The sequence below is a fragment of the Camelus dromedarius genome, chromosome 1, assembly GCF_036321535.1.
Source record: "Camelus dromedarius isolate mCamDro1 chromosome 1, mCamDro1.pat, whole genome shotgun sequence".
In the NCBI taxonomy this organism is placed as follows: domain Eukaryota; kingdom Metazoa; phylum Chordata; class Mammalia; order Artiodactyla; family Camelidae; genus Camelus; species Camelus dromedarius.
This window is the reverse complement of record NC_087436.1, coordinates 87,027,017-87,048,014: the sequence shown is the minus strand read 5'-3', so window position 1 is coordinate 87,048,014 and position 20,998 is coordinate 87,027,017. Positions and strand designations below refer to the sequence as shown.

The following is a 20,998-nucleotide window of genomic DNA, read 5'->3' as shown; positions in this document are numbered from 1 at the left end:
CATGCATTTGTCCTTCCCAAACTACATTATGCTCTCGTTATTAATTGGGAGGAAAGGCAATACAAAGATTTTATTGAATTATTTCCATTGAAAAGCTCAACGATGGATTGATTAAAACCAACACATCTTTCCTAAAGCAAACCACTTAGCAATGTTCTGCGCACTGATTTTAGAAATGGGAAGCTTCCAAGCTGTTATGTTCCAAGACTTTTCAGTTAATTAGTGTAGAGAAATTCTTTTTATCTCTGTATCATGCTAAGATTCAAAAACTGCCTCTTGTTAGAAGTTCTGAACGGGCTGAAGGCACAAGAGATTAGCAGAAAGGTAAAGATGTGTGTACCATCAGATCAGATCGGATCCAATGTTAAGTGACTACCTATTGCTTTAGCCAACAGGCCCCAGTTTTTCAAAATATTAAAAGAGAGACATTTTACTATACTAAGAGGAGCCTCACCCTTTCCTGAAACCAATGTCTTTGCCAGCGGCCCCTGGAACTTCCTGGTTATCTCCATCCACGTCCCCAGACACATTCTGTAAGAGTTGCAGCTGAATGGCTTGAGTTTTCATTTCACTGAATGGATGGCTAAACAATATTGGTTTGTGATGTGAAGACAATATACTCAGGTACCACAATCCACCTCACACTGCAAAGAGAATATTGGCCTTGAGGGGTTTGGGGTTCACAAAAAACTGGACTCAGGTCAGAAGGGATCCTTGAATCTTTTTCTTCTTTTAATTTTCTTTTGGGGGGAGGGAGGTAATCAGGTTTTCTATTTATTTGTTTATTTATATGGAGGTATTGGGGATTGAACCCAGGACATCCTGCATGCTAAACACTGTGCTCTGCCACTGAGCTACACAATCCCCCTGTTGAATATTTTAATCCCAATTCCCATCCACCATAGTTGGTTGTCCAGCCTGTACCTGAGTGCTTCTAATGAAGGGCCAGCATGAAATAGGATGGGCTAAGATAAGCATTTTCAATTAAAAAAACACCATGTTAACTTAGTCTGGAATTTAGAAAACTGTATCAGTTTAGATCCTGTCCCACAATGGAAAAACCATCACAGAAGCTGTGAATAGTTACAAAGATGGTATTAATTACGTGATTCCTGACCTCAAAGGCAGAATATAAGGTGGTAAATAAATGCATTAAAAAGAAAAACTCATCCTACTCTGAAGCCAGACCCACATGCTTTGAAATGAGTTTCAGCACAATATCATGGAAAATAATTCAATCTTAACCTTTCTGTTGCCTCTTATTTACCTCTCACTATTTCCCTACAAACCTGTTACTTCTAGATTTTTGTATAACATAATGATGGACAATAAAATCTCTTCCAAGGTGAAAAAAAAAAACTCGCATAGTAACCAAAACTGCACAAAGACACCCCCCCACACACACACAAAGGAGGCTGATGCTGTTTATTCCACGTTGCAAATGAGGCTGATGCTGTTTATTCCACGTTGCAACCGTTCATTCAAAGAGCATTTGTTGAACACCTACTCTGTGCCTTAACCATCATGGCCAGTGGAGGCTGAGCTGGGGAATATTAGAGGGTTTCATGCTAACCTTTCCATACCATCCTTGCATCCTGGCTGCATGTCTTTTCTTTTCTGGGGGCCACATGGAAAATACCCTAATAAATGAAGTTGACTATGAAAGTTCAAAAATGTGAGGGGTCTAGTATTGACATTTTTCATAGCATATTACTAATTTCTAAAGATTTCTTCACTGTTGGCATAGACTTTATTTGCTGATTTCCTGCCTCAGCCCAGGGCCTGCCGTCCCTCTGGCAGCCCCACCCGAATGTCCACTTTCCTCCAGCTGCTGAGCGCCTGTTCCCTTTATTCTGCCCCCTCACACAAGGCCCACATCATTTTCCTGTCATTCTGACCTCACTGTGACTTGTGTCCCTGCATCCCCTGCAGCTTCCTCAGCCTCCTCCCATGTCAACTGGTCAGAATCTGCGCATGCCCACTTTTTACAGCACCATGCAGATATTCAAAATGATGCCCAGCCCGATGACATCTGGCACCAGCAGGGGTGGAGCAGGGCACACCATCTGTAAGGAGGGCTGTGCTGTGCCCACGCCTGCTCTTCAAGGCCTCCTCTAGCACCTCCTTTGTAGTCAGGATGTCTGGCTAGATCAGGCCTTTGGGCAAACTCCTCACCACCATATATGATTTGATTTCATTTGGCTGAACAGTTGTTACAGAAGGAGGGTAGAGACTCACAATTCGTTCATATTGTTAGAAGGTCATAGTTTGAATCCTTCCTCAGTCGCTTGTTACTCAAATGATTTGACCCTAGTTTGTTCATAATACCCTATGTAATAACAGTACTAGCTTTTATGACAACTAAAACAACAGGGGCAAGCACGCCAAATACAGAAATTCACGGGTGCTAAAGATGTGCTGAACTTATAGCTGATTCGTAAAGAGTTCCTAGGGAGTTTTAGGGACTGAGGTGGGAAGCCGCATTAAAAGACCGGCAGGACCCCCAAACAGAGCCACTACTCTCCAACCAGCACCACCCGGTTCCCTGGCCCAGAGACTCTATCTCACTTTTTGCCTCTGAAACGGGCTTACTTACCCCTAAAAGTCTACTGGTTCCCTGAGCTAACTTCTGATTGGTTATTTCCTTCACTCCTGATTGGTTATTACTTTCCCTTCTGATTGGTCCACTTCCCTAATTTCTGATTGGTCCATTTGTAGTACTTTATTTGCATGGAGCTCACTCCTGATCGGTCCATTCCCCTCACTCCTGATTGATTATTTCTCTCACTCCTGATTGGTCTATTTCTACAAAGCTTGTTCCTAGTTGGTCAACTTCTGTTATACTTTATTTGCATATGATGTTGCAAAGTGCAAAACTGGCAGCCTATAAAGGCCTGTGTAAACCTACAGACGGGGTCCGAGCTTGGAGTGTTAACTCATCTGGGCCTGTTGGCATAATAAACCTGAGTTCTCCAACTCTCTGAGTGCTCCTTGGCTTGTAGCCCGGATCCAGGTTGCTGTCACAACTGAGCTGTAACACCGAGCTGTAACACATTTTTCCACAACAGGACAAGAATTTAAACTGGTAAATCTTATTGTAAGTTGACATCTGATTTGCAGTATCAGCATTTTACAGTTCAGTCCTGACACATTTAGGTGCTCAGATTTACTTGGATCCCCCAGACCACTGGGGCCCCAGGGCCAGTGCCTTGTGCCCTGCTCTTTACTGTTTTGTCTGTGCCTAAATGTGTGCTTTTTGTTCTGCTTTAAGAAAACGTCCAAGGATTCAGGTTGATTAATCTTCCTATTTGGAATTTGAAACACCTTCGACTGATTATAAGTGTGTTTTTATAATATTCTCCGACACACGTGCAAGGTGGGACTGGTGTGAGCATGAGTCCACTTGGTGACCTGAATGCTTTCCCAGCCAGAGTCAACGGTCATCTGTTCACCTGCTGCTGAGACCAGTCTTCTGACGCCTTCAGTCCCTTTCCTCCTTACCGCGTTCCCTCCTAAACACATGTGCAGTCTCTGTTTTCAGACTCATAATGAGCTCTCCAGCTGTCTCAACTGTACTTTACTCTAGTCAAAGCAACTCTTTATCTGGTTGTTCCCATTTTTGACAGCTATTTTTTTTTTTAAACCTTGTTTATAGAATAGTTTTATTTACTTACTTTAAATTTTAAAAAAAATTTAAAAGGACCGAGATGATCTCTTTTTTATTTTATTTTATTTTGGGGGGGCATTAGGTTTATTTACTTATTTATTTTAATGGAGGTACTGGGGATTGAACCCAGGACCTCATGCATGCTAAGCATGCACTCTACCACTGAGCTATACCCTCTCCCCTTTTATATTTACAAAAACAAATTTTGAAGACAGTACAGATATTTCTCATTTACCCCTGAACCTAGTTTCCCCTATTAGTGATCTCTGATATTATTAGTATGACACATTTCTTACTATCAATGAACTGAAACTGATACATTATTATAACTAAAGCCCATATTTTATAGACTTTAGTTTTTTTTCAAACTGTGGTAAAATATATATAACATTTACCATTTTAAGCATGTTTAAGTGTACAGTTTGGTGGCATTAAGTGTATTCACATTATTGTACAGGCATCACTACTATCCATGTCCAGAACTCTTTTACCTTGCAAAACTGAAACTGTGCCATGAAACAATAAATCACCACTCTCCTTTGCCCCCAGCCCATGGCAACCACCATTCTACTTTTTGTCCCCATGAATTTGACAGAGCTAGGTATGCCAAGTGAGTGGAATCATCCAGTAATTGTCCTTCTGTGACTGTTTTATTTCACTTAGCATCATGTCATAACATTTATCTATGTTGTCCATTTTCTGCATCTTCAACCGACTTCAGAAGGGCGTGTTTCTGCACATTCTGGATCTTTCTATCATGGTGTCAGTTCACTTTCTGATTCTCCATTATACAGTTGGCTCTATTCTACAGTAAACCCTAGGTTGCCTCTATTTCTGGGACCTTGTCCTAAATCCCATTTAGCATCTGGGATCCAAGAATCCCTCACGGGGACTAACATTTGTAAAGCACTTGCTGTGTCGTGGTCCTTGCTCTGAACAATACACACATATTTTATAATATGTATAATACTACATACATACAACATACATATATAATCTGTATAAATAAGATACACATACTTGTGCACATATCTTGTTTAATCATCACAACATCCCAGTGAGATAGGTACTATTATTAATCCCATTTTAAAGATTAGGAACCTCAAGCAGAGGGAGGGCAAGTAACATGCCAAAGGACTCCAGGTAACAAGCGCTAGTCCCAGAACCAGCAGCTGGGCAGCCCCACACGCCCTGTACTACCTCTTAGTTCCTGCAGTTCCTGGCTTTCCTTCCACAGGGGAGGAAGTTAAGTCCTCTGTGCTTCTAATATGTCCACCATGGTCACATGTCCTCATTAAACTACAGCTGCTGCTGATTCCTCTTGGAATCCCTCTCCATTGCCCTGCCTGTCAGTTTGGGCCTGGTGGTACCAGTGTTCCCCTGAGCCTGGTCTGAGCTTCGGAGCCCTCTGCCCCTGCTCGGCAGACCACCCGAGCTCGGGAACCCATGCCTCACACCCTGCTCTGTGTGATTCTAACTGTCCTATTAGACTCTGCCCTTCACCTTCCCTGTCTCACTCCCACTGCTGTTGAGTTGCTCCCCAGTTCCCATGTAACTTCAGGCCGACCCTCTCAGCCATTAACGTTTTAATATAATTATTCCACTACAGGCCAGCTGGCTCTGGTGTCCCACTAACATTTTTATAATCTGGAAGACTGGCCACACAGCATAATTCAATTCAAAAGCCATGATGGTTCTTTGACCTGGATTAACAGGGGCAGTGTTATAACTGGGAAATGCCACTGCCTTCCCAGAGGCAGCACGACTTTCAGTGTGCCCTCATTTCACTGCTGAAGTCATCTCCGTGTCACCTGGATGTGACTACTGCACTAGGCACTGAGCAGCTGTGCAGAGGGGGTGGTTGCTGGACACTTTAAATGCCAGGTGCAAAAGGCAGTCTTAGAAAAAGGCACAAAGTCAGAGGCTGCAGCAGGGAGGTGAGGACTTATGACAACCACCTGAGTTGAAATGGGAGCAACTTAGAACATGTCAGCACACTGGGTTGCACAGCTGAGTTGGGTTTTGTTAGAGTCTGATCTTCCACTCTGTGGCCACAGGGCAAACAGGGGATCTGACGTGAGTGTGTGTGCAGAGTGTAGCCGGCTGGCGTGGAAGGTAGAGGCTATTATAATTCTTTACTACAAAAGAGGAAGACTGCACTGAGATGGGTGAAAGTCTAGCCACAGAGAAATTGGGTGTGACAGGATGCCTGATTTATACCTCCGTTACTCCAAGACAAAACTGCAAAGTGGTGGGGGGGAAGCTGCTGGTGAGGGTATTTTTCACAGACCATGAATGTATCTGGGTGGGTGTGCACATGTGCATAAAAGATCTCATACAGGGGCAGCAAATGTTGCTTGATGATGGTAACATAAAACATACTCAAATATATACTCTTAAGTTGTACATAAACTCATTGTTTTCGGCATGAATATTCAATTGTAGGAAAATAAGTTTAGTAAATTATGGTTTGTGGTAGAATATAACACGGTTATGGAATAGTGAAGGGCTGTCTTCAAATATTCCATTGCTTGTCTTTCCAGATACACAGTAAATGTACAACTGCATCCCCCTGAAGTTGGCTTGGCCGTGTGGCTCACTCTGGCCGGTGGAAAGGAGCTGAGGTAATGGGTGTGACTTCCAGGCAGGGTTTTAACAGCCTGTCTGTAATCTTCTGTTTCTCCTTCCACTGCCTTAGTTATCCTGAAAGTGTGCGTCCCGATGGGGCCGGACCCCTCAGGTCTGTGCCTGAGTGACTGTGGTCAGCAGAGCCCTCTCACTTGCAAAGTGAGTGAGATGTGAATTTGAGTTGCTAAACTATGGAGATTTGGGGGTTGTGTTACTGGAGTTACTCTACTGACCGATAGGAGCTGCATTATATAACATCAGGGAAAATGTTAGTAGTTTGAGCCTGGGCTGGAAGACAGCTTCCAAAAATAAAAGTCATTGTTAGTTTATCTAAAAAGGGCAATTTTCTTTAATATGGTTACACTTTTTTTTTCATTTATAAAAATGTTTTAAAAGGATAGAAAGCTCAAGGAACAGGAAAAAAAACAATCAGTTGATTCTAAGATTCCATGCTGGTATAAATTTGGATTTAGAGCCCACAGCTTTATAAAAGAAAGCACTGGGAATCAATTTCAGCTATTCTCCAAAAGGTGCTATTGTATCTAAATGAAGTAATGCACACCTAGCAGTTTTAATAAGTGAAATTTTCCCGGGAGGTTTTTACTCGTCTTGCAAAAGTCATAGGAAATTGTTGCTTCTCTCCCCACAGCTTGCTCTTTAATCAGAAGGATCATCTCCAAATTCAAATCTCTCTCTCCCAGGGCTTCACCTCCTCCTGAAACACTGAAGAGTCTGGTGGAGGGGAAGAGGGGCTGAAGCACAGAGTACAAAGCTTAATGAACTAGAGAGAAAGTGGGTTCATTGAAGTCGGAATGCAAACAGCCCCCCTCATTGAAGGAGCTCACTTTCCTAGGGACCCAAACACCTGTGACATGTGACATTCTGCCACTCTCATGGGCACGGATTGGCATGACTTGGACCAATGGCAGGTGAGGGAGCTCCACTCACAGTGAGTGAGCCCTGCTGACCGCCAGCACCTACAGCTCATCCCAGCTCTACCGTGTGCTCCCATTATTTGCTACGGTGTTGAGAGAAATTAGAGCTGAGATTGGGGCACTGACTCTGGGGACAGGCAGTCTGGATTTGAATCCTCATCCCACTTCTTACTAGCTGGGTCATCTTGGGTGAGTTACTTAACCTCTCTCTGCTTTTGTTTTCTCTTCTTAAAAAAGGGAATCATAATAGCACCTACCTCGAAGGCTGTGGGAGGACTGAGCCATACACATAAAGCTCTCCTCTTAGAGCCCCACGTGCCGTGAGCACCGTGTCAGTTACTGCTGTTATTACTGTAACTAAAGTCACCGTAACTCCCTTGAGATGGTAACTCTTACTTCGAACAGTTGCTCCAGAGGAGAGGTAACTCCTTGTACTGTTGCTGGGAGTGGAGAGAAGCAGGAGGGATTGTGCATAACTGATAAGTCTTACAAGAAATTAAAATATCTGTGTACAATATTTACAGCATCATTAAGTTTCTGAAGGGACCACTTATACTTGACTGCACTTTAGGGGAGAAAGCGTGTGCTATTACAGTGTCATTCATGAACCTGAACATGGGCTAAGGGCTTAGGACTAGTTGCTAAGAATACCAAGGGTCTATCATATTCCATCCTAAGGCTGAGGGTCAGCAGTCACATCCCCTTCCCCTTCACAAAGGTGAGGCGGTGAGAACTCTGTGGGCAGAGTGACAATACAGGATTACCACAGGGTGACTGTAGCCATGGAGGGTGCCTTTGGATCTACTGAGCTCAAGGAGCTAGACCACAGGCCGGAGGAAAGATCAGGCATCTGGCAAGGAAGGACTAACAAAGAGGGCATCAAATGTCCTTCTAGATTATTCCATTCTGTTAAAGATGGAGAGATCCAAGGCAGACACTTTGTTCAGGAATAAGACCATATGACTGACTAGTTTCTCTTGTGTTATAGCTACTGGGAGAGTGAACATATAATAAAGAATAAAACTGATGTAGAAGACTTAGTCGGCCCACACAACCTTGCTCATTATTGAGGCTTGTGAGGGAGAAGCACTGAGTCCAGGGAGATCCCTTGTGTGAATTCTTACAGCCTAAGAGGGAGAAATACACTGCCTGTGGCAGGTGAGAAGAGCCCCGGCAAGGGTTTCTGATGTGAAGCTTGGATTCAGGTATGAGACTGAAAGGGGCTTTGATCTCAAAGTAAGATTCAGGAGGCTTTCTTTATTTTCCATTGTGCCCAGTAGAATGAAGCTCCACAGAACACAGATCCACACGAGACAGTTGTTTTGTTCACTGCTGGATCTCCATCTTAGTACGTTCTAGGCACACAGAAAGAGCTCAGGGGTGACTTGGAGAGAATGAAGGAAAGACAGGAGTACTGTGGAGACAGCAGCAGGGAAGAGCAAGTGGCCATCGCACCCGAGGAATAACTGAATCGCGAGCCCCAAGGCCAGCACCACCAGCACAGAAGTTTATTCTCCAAGTTGCAAAGGGTGGAGGCTGACGCGACACTGAAACTCACCCCTGGAACCAGGGAGTGGTTCTGTCTTGTGGCCCAGACAGAGTCCGCCGGATGCCTGGCCATGGCTCCGCCTGGTGTTTGTTCCTGCTGTCAGGTGGCCTGCAGGCATCTAACATACGTTCTAATCAGTGTCTGTACACCTGAGCACTGCCTTCTCATGTGCACAGTGGAAGTCCTGTATCTTTCACAGTAGTTGGGAGGATTAAGCATGCTGGTGCGCGTAAAGTGCGTAGCACAGCACTTACATGTGATTAGGACTCAACCCACGGTTGTTGTTGTTATTATTGTTAAAGTATCAAACTGTACAGATGGTTTGTTTCTTTAGCGTTTGTTTTTACATTTATTCCCTAGTTATTGGATGCTTATTATTATGGTTAGTTGTTTTGAAAAATAAAAGGGTATATTTTGCTTTACAACAAACAAACAGAGGAGGGAGCCGTGGGTACAGGACAAGCAGTGTGGTATCAACCTCAGGGAAAGTGTGCGCTTTACAGAGTAGACCCTGGAATGGGATCAAGGCATCAAGAGCTCTGGTTCTGGTCCCTTAGGAGTGAAGCTACACTTAAAGTGTGGCCTACTTGACAAGCATCACACTTAGGATAAAGCAGGGTCAAAAATAAAATCCCTCCTCTCCAGGTAGTGTTTCAGCCAATGTGAGCTAACTCAGCTTTTCTCTGAGAGTAGTTCCTAGCAAGGTAAAATACAGAAGATATTTTGGGACTCAAAAAGGGAGGCTAAGGAAGTCACCCTGCGGCCCCTCTACCTGTCTGTTGCTGGGATTCAGACGCCTCCCAGACCCCACAGGTGTGATGGTATAGCAGTTGGGCAGGCTTGCTGGGGGCTGAGGCAGTGACAACCTGCACTATTCCGTCTCTTCTATTTTCAGGATATTCTGAGGTTGTCTTCACAAAATATACATACAGCTTTCTTCCCCTTCTTTGCCATTAAAACTTAACACTCTCTTGCCCTGTGATGAGCTTTAAACACACTAACAAGATGAAGAGCTTTCCCATGGCTACTAGGAGACCTCATTTGTAGGCACCACATTTCACTTAAAAGACACCCAGGGCGATTAAAATCATTAATTCAGAAATAACAGGGTTGGGCTTGTCAGACTGAAGACGGTTGTAATGAAAATCAAAACAGACGGACACTCGTCCCAGCACTGACCCTCACCAGGGTATGTTGCTGAGAACAGTCAATCCCAACTCTTCACACTCCTAAGAGGAAGAAATGCACTTAACAGAAAAAAATCACTTATCTAAAACCATGTTTATTTTCTGTTTGGAAAGAAGTTGGAGACACATATTCAGAAACTTACAATCATCTGAGTTGACTCCCTTACCCCACATCTCCCCTCAGCTCACCTACTCAGGTCAGAAACCTGACAGTTGAGCCAGACTGTTCCCACTGCTTTCCCGTCCTGACCTACTCAGTCACTAGTTCCTAAACGTCTGTCACAGCCCTTCCTTCTCTGCTACCTCCATTTAGGTTTTCATCATCTCTGGATTACTACCTGTCCTGTTCCTCTCAGAGCTGGTGCACAACACAGGTCCCAGAGGCACGTATGTACTGACTACAAAGTGAGTGGTGTCCCTGGAGTTGGCAACAAGGCAGCCCTGCCCCCAGCCTCCCTTCATCCTGCCCTCTTAGACATCTTCTAAACTGCAAATATGGTTGTGGTGTTCCATTTCTTAAAAATTAATTATAGCAATGATGCTGAAGATGATAATAACGGCAGGTACATACCACATACAAGGCACAGTGTTAAATATTTTGCATGTTTTAACTTCTCACAACAACCCAATTATTCCCATTTTACAGATTATTCCCATTTTACAGATGGTGAAATGAGGTTCAGAGGTGCTGAGAAACTTGCCCAGGGTCTCAGAGCTTTAATGTCTTCTTTCATCTTGGAGGTAGAGTAACAGTGGTTCTTAGCAAGGCTGAAGAGATGGGGGACTGGGGCCTAAATCTCAGCTCTGTAGGATTACATGAGTTATTTCATGGAAAGTGGCATTTAGTGAAGTCTCAATAAGTTAGCTAATATCATTGTTATTATTAGTATTTCAGGATACGATTCAAACTTGACGGAGAGCATGCAGGTTATACCAGGACTTCACAACATGGTGCCTCTCTTTCCAGCTTTATCTCTGGCCACCGACCTTCTTGAACCCCAGGGGTTCCCCCAAGGTCACAGCTGTTGCACTCCTGTTTGTCTGCATACCTGACTCCCTTCCCTGAAACGTTTTCTCCTTTGACGGGTAAATGCTGTTCATCCATCACACTTTGCCTGATCTGTCCCCACTGAGACCAGTGCTTTGTTGCTCCCAGAGCCCAAGCACCTTTTTTATTTCACCAGATCTCTGACACAATCTATTTGCACCTGGGTCTACCTGCTGGGCTGGGAGCCCTTTGAGAGCTAGGCTCAGGACCTACTTACTGTAGCCTGGTGCTTGGTAGGTGCCTGGCATCTAGTAGATACTCGACAAAGTTTGCAGAATCCAATTGAATTGGTGTGGGGTTGGCTCAGTTAATAACCAAACATATTTCAAGAATTCACCTTCATTTTCGGTAGTAGACTGGTTTAAGAGCATCTGCTATAGGCAATAGAAGAAAGGAAATTTGGCTCAGAATTCTGGTCTGGGTATCTGACAATCCTGCTCATGAGAACAGTACAAACCTTGAAAATGCACTTTTAATACAGGATGGTTAGAATGCCAGTTTCAATAGGCACCCACATGTAACTGATGCATTTAGATACAACCTAGCAAGAGAGCAGTAAATTTACTTTCTAAGGATTAAGTCTCCTGCCTTGCTGTATTTTAGGCTTTCAGGCTTCTCACAGGGTATAAACATCCCTCTATTAATTGAAAACAGTACTGGTTAACATACACATCTCAATTTCAAAGCATTTTGTATTCCTGAACTATCCTTGAAAAATATATTCCAGCGGACATATGGCCAACCTCCTACGTTATCTTAGGATCAGTGCTTGGCAGAGGGTTATTAAAAGGTAAATTCAAGAGAAAGTCTGTCTTATCCAAGGAAATAGGAAGGTCACTGCTGGAAAAGGACAGAGATCCCTCTTACAGAGGAGAAAACCAAGGCCCAGAAGACTGAGTGACTTCCCCAGATCACAGTGTTCAGGCAGAGGCCACATGGTGTGGGAAGGTCCTGAGTCAGACAGAACTTGGAGGGGTGCAGGGCGAGGCAGGAGAGAGGGTCAGGGCTTGGGGGGCTGCCGCAAGGGGCTTGGACTGCATTCCCAGGTCAGTGGGCAGCAGCTGAAGGGGTTCATTCGGGAGAATGCCAGGAGGAGGTCCATGTTTCAAATACGAAGACCACACTGCTGCTGGGAGGCGCACAGCCAGCGGCAGGCTCTTGCGGTGGTTGGTGAGGCGGTGGCGGCCCAGGTGCCGGTGCGGCAGCACAGTTGAAAAGAACAGAATGGATTTGAGATGCATTTTAGAATTAGAATCAAAAAGACTGGCTGTTGTGGGAGGTAAGGAAGAGGGAGGGTCAAGGATGACTTCTTCGTTTCTGGCTTGTGGGGATGAGGGGACTATTTTTGAGACGGGAAGAAATAAGCACAAGGAACTAGGAATTATTTTGGACGGGTGGTAAAGTGAGGCTTGGAATGGCAAGCCTTGCCACTTGGAACAGCACAAGAGATGTGGACTGCTCCGTGTCTGGAACAGAGTTACCACAGCGTGGTGGCAGTGATGTTTTTATCACTGCCGTCTTCACTACCACCCTAGCAGGGTTACTGAGGCCAAAGGGAGACATTGGAATTACGGTGTAGCTGGTGCAATGGCTAGTTTGACTACACAGTGAGTAGCAAACACATTTATTGGTAAATTGGTGCAAATGTCTTCAACGTCAGTATAAATTGGCATTCAGAGAAATGACATTGATTCTGATGACTCCTACATGGTTGGTCGCAGCCTGCTTTGGATTATAGCTACTAATGATGATAGAGCTTGTACAGAATTTGTTAGTGAATTTTTGCACTCCTACCAAATAGCTTTAATTTTCATAAATGAACAGCTGATCAGTATAAATACTGGCATTCCTGTTTGATAGCTTATTGTTTGGATGTTATTTATCCTTTCTCTAAAAATGAATACATCTATAATAGAGTTCAAACGTGTCTTTCACTATTGGTAGAAACTGAACATCATCCTAGGAGAACATGCCTTTATTTTGTTTTCGAGCACCTTGATTTCTGGCCAGCCATGTGCTACCATACTCTTCTACTGCTCTCTACTGTTCAAAATGATGCAGCAGCCAGCTAAGTTTGCACACATAGCAGTTCACTGGGGAAGCGACAGCTTTACTCTCTCTATGTATCATCTCAATTTATTTCAAGGAGATTTACATGACAGAAATATTCAACATAATGATTCACGAGGGGCAATGAATATTTCTTAGGAAATCCATTTTCAAGGATTTCCATCTGGTACAATTTACCATCATTACTCCCTACTCTCAGAGAAGGTATTTCTATCGAGTTCTAGTGTGAACTGCTTGATCCCTTGTTTTATTAGAAAGGCTTTGACAATGTCATGGTTCAAACTACACAAGGTATTGTTCAATTCCTTTAACGTAAGACCTGGATGCTTGATAGACAAGAGTCCACGGAAGTTCACAAGTGTAAAGGAATGGGCATGATAACTCTGCCTAGCCACTCCAGGGCACCAGATCCTATAGAACCAAATTCAAATGTTCAGTATGTACATTTGTCATCTTCTATGCTTATAGAATTGGTTTTAAGGTTAGATATAATTAAAGCCACAGTACAGCAGAGATTTGCAGTAAGTAATATTTATGATTCTTCTTTTGGGTTAAATATTTTAAAGGGGGAAAAGCCATATTTTAAAGCACCCAAAATAATTTAAAAATCATACTTCTGTGTGTGTAAATGTGCGTGCAAACATTCAAAGGAGATGTATTTACTTTAGCTTAGTGAAACAACTCAAATACTAAGATCTAATTTAAACTACTTGAACAACCTGTGCTTTCTAGGCAATTGCTATTTTTCTTTATCCACAGAATAAAGTGCCCTGTAAAGGGTCTATTCTCAGTTCTAAGAACCAAGGGCACAGTTTCCATGGTCCTTTCAATTTGCCGATGCTAATGAACAGAACCCATCTAGATCATGGAAATGGTGACCTCTGCTGGGAAAATGAAGAGGAATCTGGAGCCTCAAACTCTCCTTTTGTCTGGTTTGGTTCCATTTCCTGGAACATGGAAAAAGAAACACTGACATTTGCTTCTGGGGTAAACCTCACATCCTGCCAGTAAACAGGCGCTCGTTAAGACTGATGCCCTATCTGATCTTGTCTACCCTGAAGAATTTAAAGTTAGGCTTTTTGGTTGGACATCTGTTTTCCTAAGAGAAAGCTCATTCCAAATATTGACTTCACACAGCTTTTTAACTGCGTAAATAGGATTGTGCGTTTCCCACTTCTCTGCAGAGCAGCTGGAGTGACTTTGTGTCATGAAGGACGGGGTAGGGGGAATTCTGGACCTTTCAAAAAGCGTGTCTCCGGCCTCCTCATTGTTGCCTCTGCTGGGTTCCCAAACAGGAAGCCAGTGAAATGGGTTGTAAACATGACCCCAGTCGGTGAGCTCCGTCAAAGGTACTTTTTGTAAAACTCTGACTTTGGGAGAGGAAGAGGCTGTGTTGGCTATATTCATATTGAAATGAAAGGGAGGAATATACAAAATATCAAAATCACTGGCATAACAAGTTGGAGAATTCTGAGTGTTGGCTTGTCTCTAAGAGCGCCTTTTTGTGCTGCTCTACAAATTGATGACCTCAATGGTGTGTCACAAAGCCACCATTGTCAAGGGTGTCCTGCAAACACGGTTGTGAAGATCCAACCCGTTTTTAATTCTGATTGGGGAAACAAAAGAGCTGAAAGATGATGGACACTGGAATCGAATGCTTTCCAATGAGACTAGCCTTATACAGGAGTCTGCAACTTACAGAGGTTTAAGTTGCTCTGAAACCAAGGTCCTTTGAGGCTGTCTATGACCTAAGAGTGACCATTACATGATAGAGAGAATGGGAAATGGCTTGTAAGCTATGAGTCCAAAATGGGTCTAAGTAATTCTTCTGGTTGAATCATCAGTGACAAACCCTCAGGTCAGCAGAGGCCTAAAATCATCTGTGATCCTGACAGAGCGGGAGAGGGGCACGCAGAGCTGTGTGCAACGTGTCACCCCAGACCAAGTACTTATTTGGAGTCCTCTGTTCCTCGTGAGCCGTCTTAGACTTTCCAAAATCACTTTAATGAAATGCAGCTGGATTTGGTACCCTTCCCAATCATGTAGAAGATGGGAAAAATGATTTTGCTTCCTTGCCTACACCTTTTATGAGCGAAAGTGTGAAGGAACTATCGAAACCTTCTGAAACTTATTAAGCTGAATTGTGTCGCCAGAAACACATTTATAGCTTTGAAAAAAAAAGCTAGGGGGATTTTCAGCAAGGCATGGGGATTTCAAGACACAACTCTCTCATTTAATTGGGAGCCAGACAGCGATGTCTCAGACAACTTAAGTTTTAAAATTTCTCTCGGGGTTTTAAGGGTATTGATGATAAAATCCTTATTTAATATTGTTCGGCTCTGTGACTGCTCCCTGGCAGCAGGGGTAATCTTCACTCGATTCCCACCCGGCCCTGGAGGGCTGGGCATAATATTAAGCATGTGTTTATATGCTTCATAAACATATGAACATACTCAGCATTGTTCTGAGTATAGTTTTAGGACCTTTCCACTGCAGCGAAGTCATTTTGGTTATTTCCAAAAATATTTATTTCATTTGGCATGGTGCTTAGCTCCATATTTTATTAATTAGCCTCCTGTTTCATCCTAAACACTAAAATAGAAGCCTTTTAAGTTACTGAGGATCCCAAATGCATTTATAATAAAATGCTAATATCATCTTTGTGACTGGGGATTTTGGTGTTGATAAATTTGAGGGTGTTTTTTGGAACGGTGTCTAGTGAAAATTCTAGCAGAATCTTACCAAACCATGGCAGTTTTATTCGATTAAGGAACCCACCCTCAAAGGTGTCTGGAAATTTTCCTTTAGAAGATTTCAAAAGGCCAGATGCAAATATTTTTGTATTTCAAAAAAAAAAAAAAAAACAAAAACGTGTTCAGGAACACAAACATCATTGTTTATGATTTTAGAAGACCCAAGCATCTGTCTGGAATTCTGGGTCAGAGTTAGCAGGTTAGTGTGGAGTCAGGTTTTAAAAAGTTTCTCCAAATATGTTAACAGATGACACTCTGCAATTTCAGCTATGTTCACCCATTCTAGAACAAAGCCCAAAACACACTTGGGAATTTCCAATCAGATCAGACAAACACTAGAGAGCTCGAGTTGGGACTGGAATTGTTTTAAATGTTGAAGTGATCACCAAGAAATAATTTCTCATTAGACATGAATGGGCAGAAGTGGAACACAGTTCCTCTCAATGTCCCTCTTTGCTCTTGTCCCTGCCTGACATCAGGCAAGGAGTGCAGGCATGCTAGCTTGCTCTAGCCACCCCCCCCCACCTTGGATTTGGTGTGTGTCTGAGGCTGGAGGTGGAACCCAATCTCCTCCTCCACAGCTGTCCCCCTCTGCATCCTGGAGGGGGTACCACCCTCCCCTCTTCTGCTCCTTCTCCCAGGCAATTTAGAGAAGAAAAAGTACAAAGTCCTTTTTAAAGTTGCTGATCACATGGAAGGTTTTCCAAATTCTTGGACTTTCTACTTTATGTATCAAGGGAAGGTTTGATGATTTGAATCGAACTCTGGAATTCTGTGGTTAATAATGATGGCTCAAGTTCCAGGGTGACTCTCTGAGTTTATGATATGAGTTAGTAAGTATTCTCTCAGCAACCACTGTGTGCTGGGTACCGCAGGGAATGCAAAGTAATCGCCATTCCTCATCTCGGGGAGCTCAGGATCTAGTCGTGGGATGATAAAATTCCCAAATTTAAGTTTTAATATTTCAAAACTCCAAGGCGGAATTCAGCATCAGTGGTGAGGCAGGGGAAACATCTGAGCCAAATGAAGTTGCCAACATTTGAACATTTTTCTAGTCAGAAAAATCAGAATTTCATATGGCTCAACCCAATACTTGGTGAGAATTTAGAGCTTGATACATAATGCTTTGTAACTTAGCTGCAGATTCACAACAGTTTGAAAGGATTTTAAAATGAATGATTAGGTATCACTCCCCTTCTTCCTTCATTGCTCCATGATTTGTTTTTCCAAAACACAGATGAGCAAACTCATTTTCAAATGGCCATCCCTTTCTTCACAAACCTTCCTCTTCAAGACAACACTGACAAACTACTATATATAAAATAGATAAACAACAAGGTCCTACTGTATAGGGACCTACATTCAATATCTTGTAGTAACCTATAATGAAAAAGAATATGAAAAAGAATATATATATGCATAAATGAATCACTATGCTGCACACCAGAAACTAAAACAACACTGTAAATCAACTATACTTCAATAAGTAAAAAGTTTTAAATTAAAGAATAAAAAAGACAACACTGGAAGATCTTGCTCTCCCTTTCCTCTCTCTTTCTCGCTCGCTCTCTCTTTTTAAAAAAATCTCCAGTGCACAAGTTTCTCTAGAATTTCTCTTTAAACACAGCTCATGGAAAGGTGAGCCATCTCATCCAAGGAGGGGAACCTACCAAAATCGGGGACTGGCAACTGCCAATATCATCAGAGCTTCTTGTAAATCAGAATAACTGATAGGTTCTTTGCTGAACCAACTGAGCCTTAGTATTTCTGCTCAGATTCACTTATCTCTATCTTTTCATTTACTTGAGTTATTCTCTGCACTTTCTGCATTGTTAACTGAGAAGGTGGGGGCACACACAACTACCTGTTTCTATAAAAATAATAAACACCACGATGTAGTTCTCTCTCATCCCACAGACCAGCTGGAAGAGCCGGCATAACATTTCCCCACATTGAAGGAACCGCAGGTGTCCGCCAGGGACGTGGGTATCTCAAAAGCCCCTACCAAAGTGCATGTAAGAGAAAGAGCAGGTTGAGACAGTTGCCACGACCAGAGAATGTCATGCCAGCTCGTTACAGTGTCAGGAGGGTAAGAGCTTTCCTACCACCCCCACCCCCTCCTTTCCGATCTCTCTAACCTTGCAGGGGTTGGAAACTGCAGCTGATCAGCTATGGGAGGAGGAGGAGGAGGAAACTTACATGAGGGAAGGGAGAGGCAGCTGGTCACACCTCCCTTCTTCAACTGTAGCAGCCAGAAGCTGGGAGAGAGAGAATGCCTTAACTTTAAATCAAGCTTGAAGTCTTGATATTACACGGGGTTAGATGTATAAATGACTAAACTGAGACTGCTTGTATTTCCTAAGGGTGACCAGAAAAGTTATGGACTTGCCCAAATATTCAACCAAAGATAGGGGAAGAACTAGACCCCACTGAAAAATTTAAAGTAACACTGAGAAATGAAATAAGATTGCTTTATGATCTGACCTCATGAGCCAGGCTTACCCAGTGTACTAGTTACATGATTTAGGAGGCCTATGTGATCTGGGGCTCTCGTGAGGATTTAAGTTCAGACGATAGAGTCCAGGAGGGAATGACTGCTGCTAATTCTCAGGTTTTTCAACACCAAAAAAATCAAGCTTCAACCTATATAGCACTTGGTTTTATAGTTCCATTTCTCCTTATCTCTTACCTTAACCTGAAGATATAGATTAAGACATCTTTGGAGGGATGCTGAACCCCCATTTTAATAGCATTTCATGACGTCTGTGGCTAAAGTTATTCCATTTCTGTACTCATGTCCATTTAGGTACACTGACCCAGAGGCAACAGAAGAATACATTTCCCTTTACTACATGAGACTTTGACTCCAGCATGCTTTTCATGTGATGATTTTCCTTCTCTTCCTTGACTTAATCTTGCCTCCCTGTTCCCCCCTTTTCTTGCTAATGCAGTGATGCTTTTTCTTGACTATAAAGACGTACATCACTAGTTTCTGTTGCAGGAAAATAATAATAGTTAAAATTTATTGACATCTACTTGTTCCAAATGCTTTATGTACTTTCTCTCTAATAGTTCTAATAATCCTGGAGGAAAAGTAGCAGTATCCCCGTTTTACAGGGGGAGGAAATGGAATTTCAGAGAGGCCGAGTTAGCTGTTCCAGTTAATAAAGTGAACACACCAGGGAGCCTGGACTGTCACTTGAGTGTGTCCAGGCCCTAGGCTCACTTGCTTCTGGAAGACGATCATCATTGTAAGAACAGAACAGGAAAACTGATCACGTTCCTAGTTCTGCGAACGATTTATGGATTATTTGGTTAGTCCTTTAATCTCTTTTGGAGAAATAAAAACCATGTTATACCCACCTGTTTATCTAAAGGGGAGGTTATGAGACAGATATGCCACTACTGATAGAGCACACTAAGAAGTGATGTAAACAGTCTTACTGGCAGTGTAACTTCAGTTCTGTCTTTACCCACACTATAATTTCCTTTATAGTATTATATTATATTATATTATATTGTGTTACATTATATCATATTATCTCAGCACTTGAATGCTGTAACTGAGGAGTTCAACCTATGATAAAGATATGCTATAAGCTTCCCTAGTATGTCTATTTCAAATATAACGTAAAAAAATAAGGATAAAACAATGATGGAATGCTTACAGTGGTGACTTCAGAGCTCAATAATTTCTATCAGAAAAAACATTTGCTCCTTTGTTTATATAAAATAGATGTAATCTGTGTTTTCCATTTCTTCATTGAATTATATTCATCCCCACTCTCTCCGTTTCTTTTTTCTCTTCTACCCTGCCCTTAACGGAGGTACTGGGGATTGAACCCAGAACCTCATGCATGCCAAGCATGCGCTCTACCACGGAGCTACACCCCCACCCGCTCTTTTCCCATTTCTTTTATTCTATTTTCTTCCCAATCCTCCTGAAGCATTTTGTTTATTCAAAATTTGGCCTGATTGTTGGTGGACAATGACTCCTCTTTCTCTGCACCCTCCTTCCCCTCACCCTCGATGCCCCCTCCCTGCCCTCTCTGCTGGTGGTTTCCTCACCTCCCTTTACGTTTTCCTTCTCTGACGTCCCTCCTCCATCTTTACGGTTAACATTCTGGCATCAGCCCCCTCCCTCCCTCTCATCTTTCATTCCTCTTTCAACTTTTCCTCATTATTGCTGCATTTATAAATAGCCTCCAAGTAATCTATCATTCATCCACACACCCTCAGATAATCTCTTGATGCATCTCACAGACAGTAGTCAGCTGCAGCAGGAAAACTTGCCATGCCCACTTATTATCCTCTGAGAAGGCGTGCTGAAGCAGGGGTCAAAACTCAGAGACAGCCTACCTGACTCCGCCGCTCCTGAAGGAGCAACCGGCGATAGTTAATAAGAAAGCTGTATTCTTACATCTGTGAGGATGACTGCCACTGTTTCTAAAGAGACAAAGCTGCTACAGATCTATACAAGGCCCTGAATGACAGCGAGCCCTGTACGCCCAATGTGTTTTGTCAGTTTTATCACTACAAATAATAACAACTTATGCACTTAAATGGACCAGCCCTGTTTTAATTATTGAAAATGAATGATCAAATTCAGGGCTCTCCAGACAGTTGTGCAGTTTGTGTACTGAACTGAGAAGTCCAGCAGAGGGGAGAGCTGCAGCTGCTTGTCAAACTGTTGGTAGAAGCTATCATTATTCCAGTTTTCAGATGAAGAAAATGAGGCACAGATGGGTTAAGCAACTTGCCTGAGTCGAAGAACTACGTAAATTACAAAGTTAAACAGGACCTTTAATACATATTGACCAATATACACTCTACTGCCCCTTATGCAATTCCCTTACTACACACTAAGCAGACTGAGGGCAGGCACTGGGTCTGTCTTGTTCATCCTGTAGCTACTATTTTTGGAATGAATGAAAAAAGAAATGGTAAAAGTCATGAAATACCGAAAGGGTTGGTTTTTCCAACAAAAGACATACAGTGATCTTGAAGAAAATGCCCAATGTTTTAACTCTTAAGCATTAGTTCTATCTTTACTTCAGAACAGGGCTGAGGTGGCAGGGAGAGTGTGGGAGGGCCTGGACACATGCACGCATGTGAGCCAGGAGCAGACGTGGCCACAGGGGACCAATGCAAGGCAGGCCCC

General features: G+C 42.9%; 1 protein-coding gene and 1 non-coding gene across 3 annotated transcripts in view; both read right to left on the bottom strand.

Moving 5' to 3' along the window:
- SCFD2 (sec1 family domain containing 2) overlaps window positions 1–20,998 on the bottom strand; it is a 357,920-nt gene that overhangs the window by 74,633 nt on the left and 262,289 nt on the right. The gene's annotated exons all lie outside the window — the stretch shown is intronic.
- TRNAA-GGC (transfer RNA alanine (anticodon GGC)) lies at window positions 19,660–19,731 on the bottom strand. Its single transcript has one exon. It is a non-coding gene; the product is annotated as a tRNA-Ala (tRNA).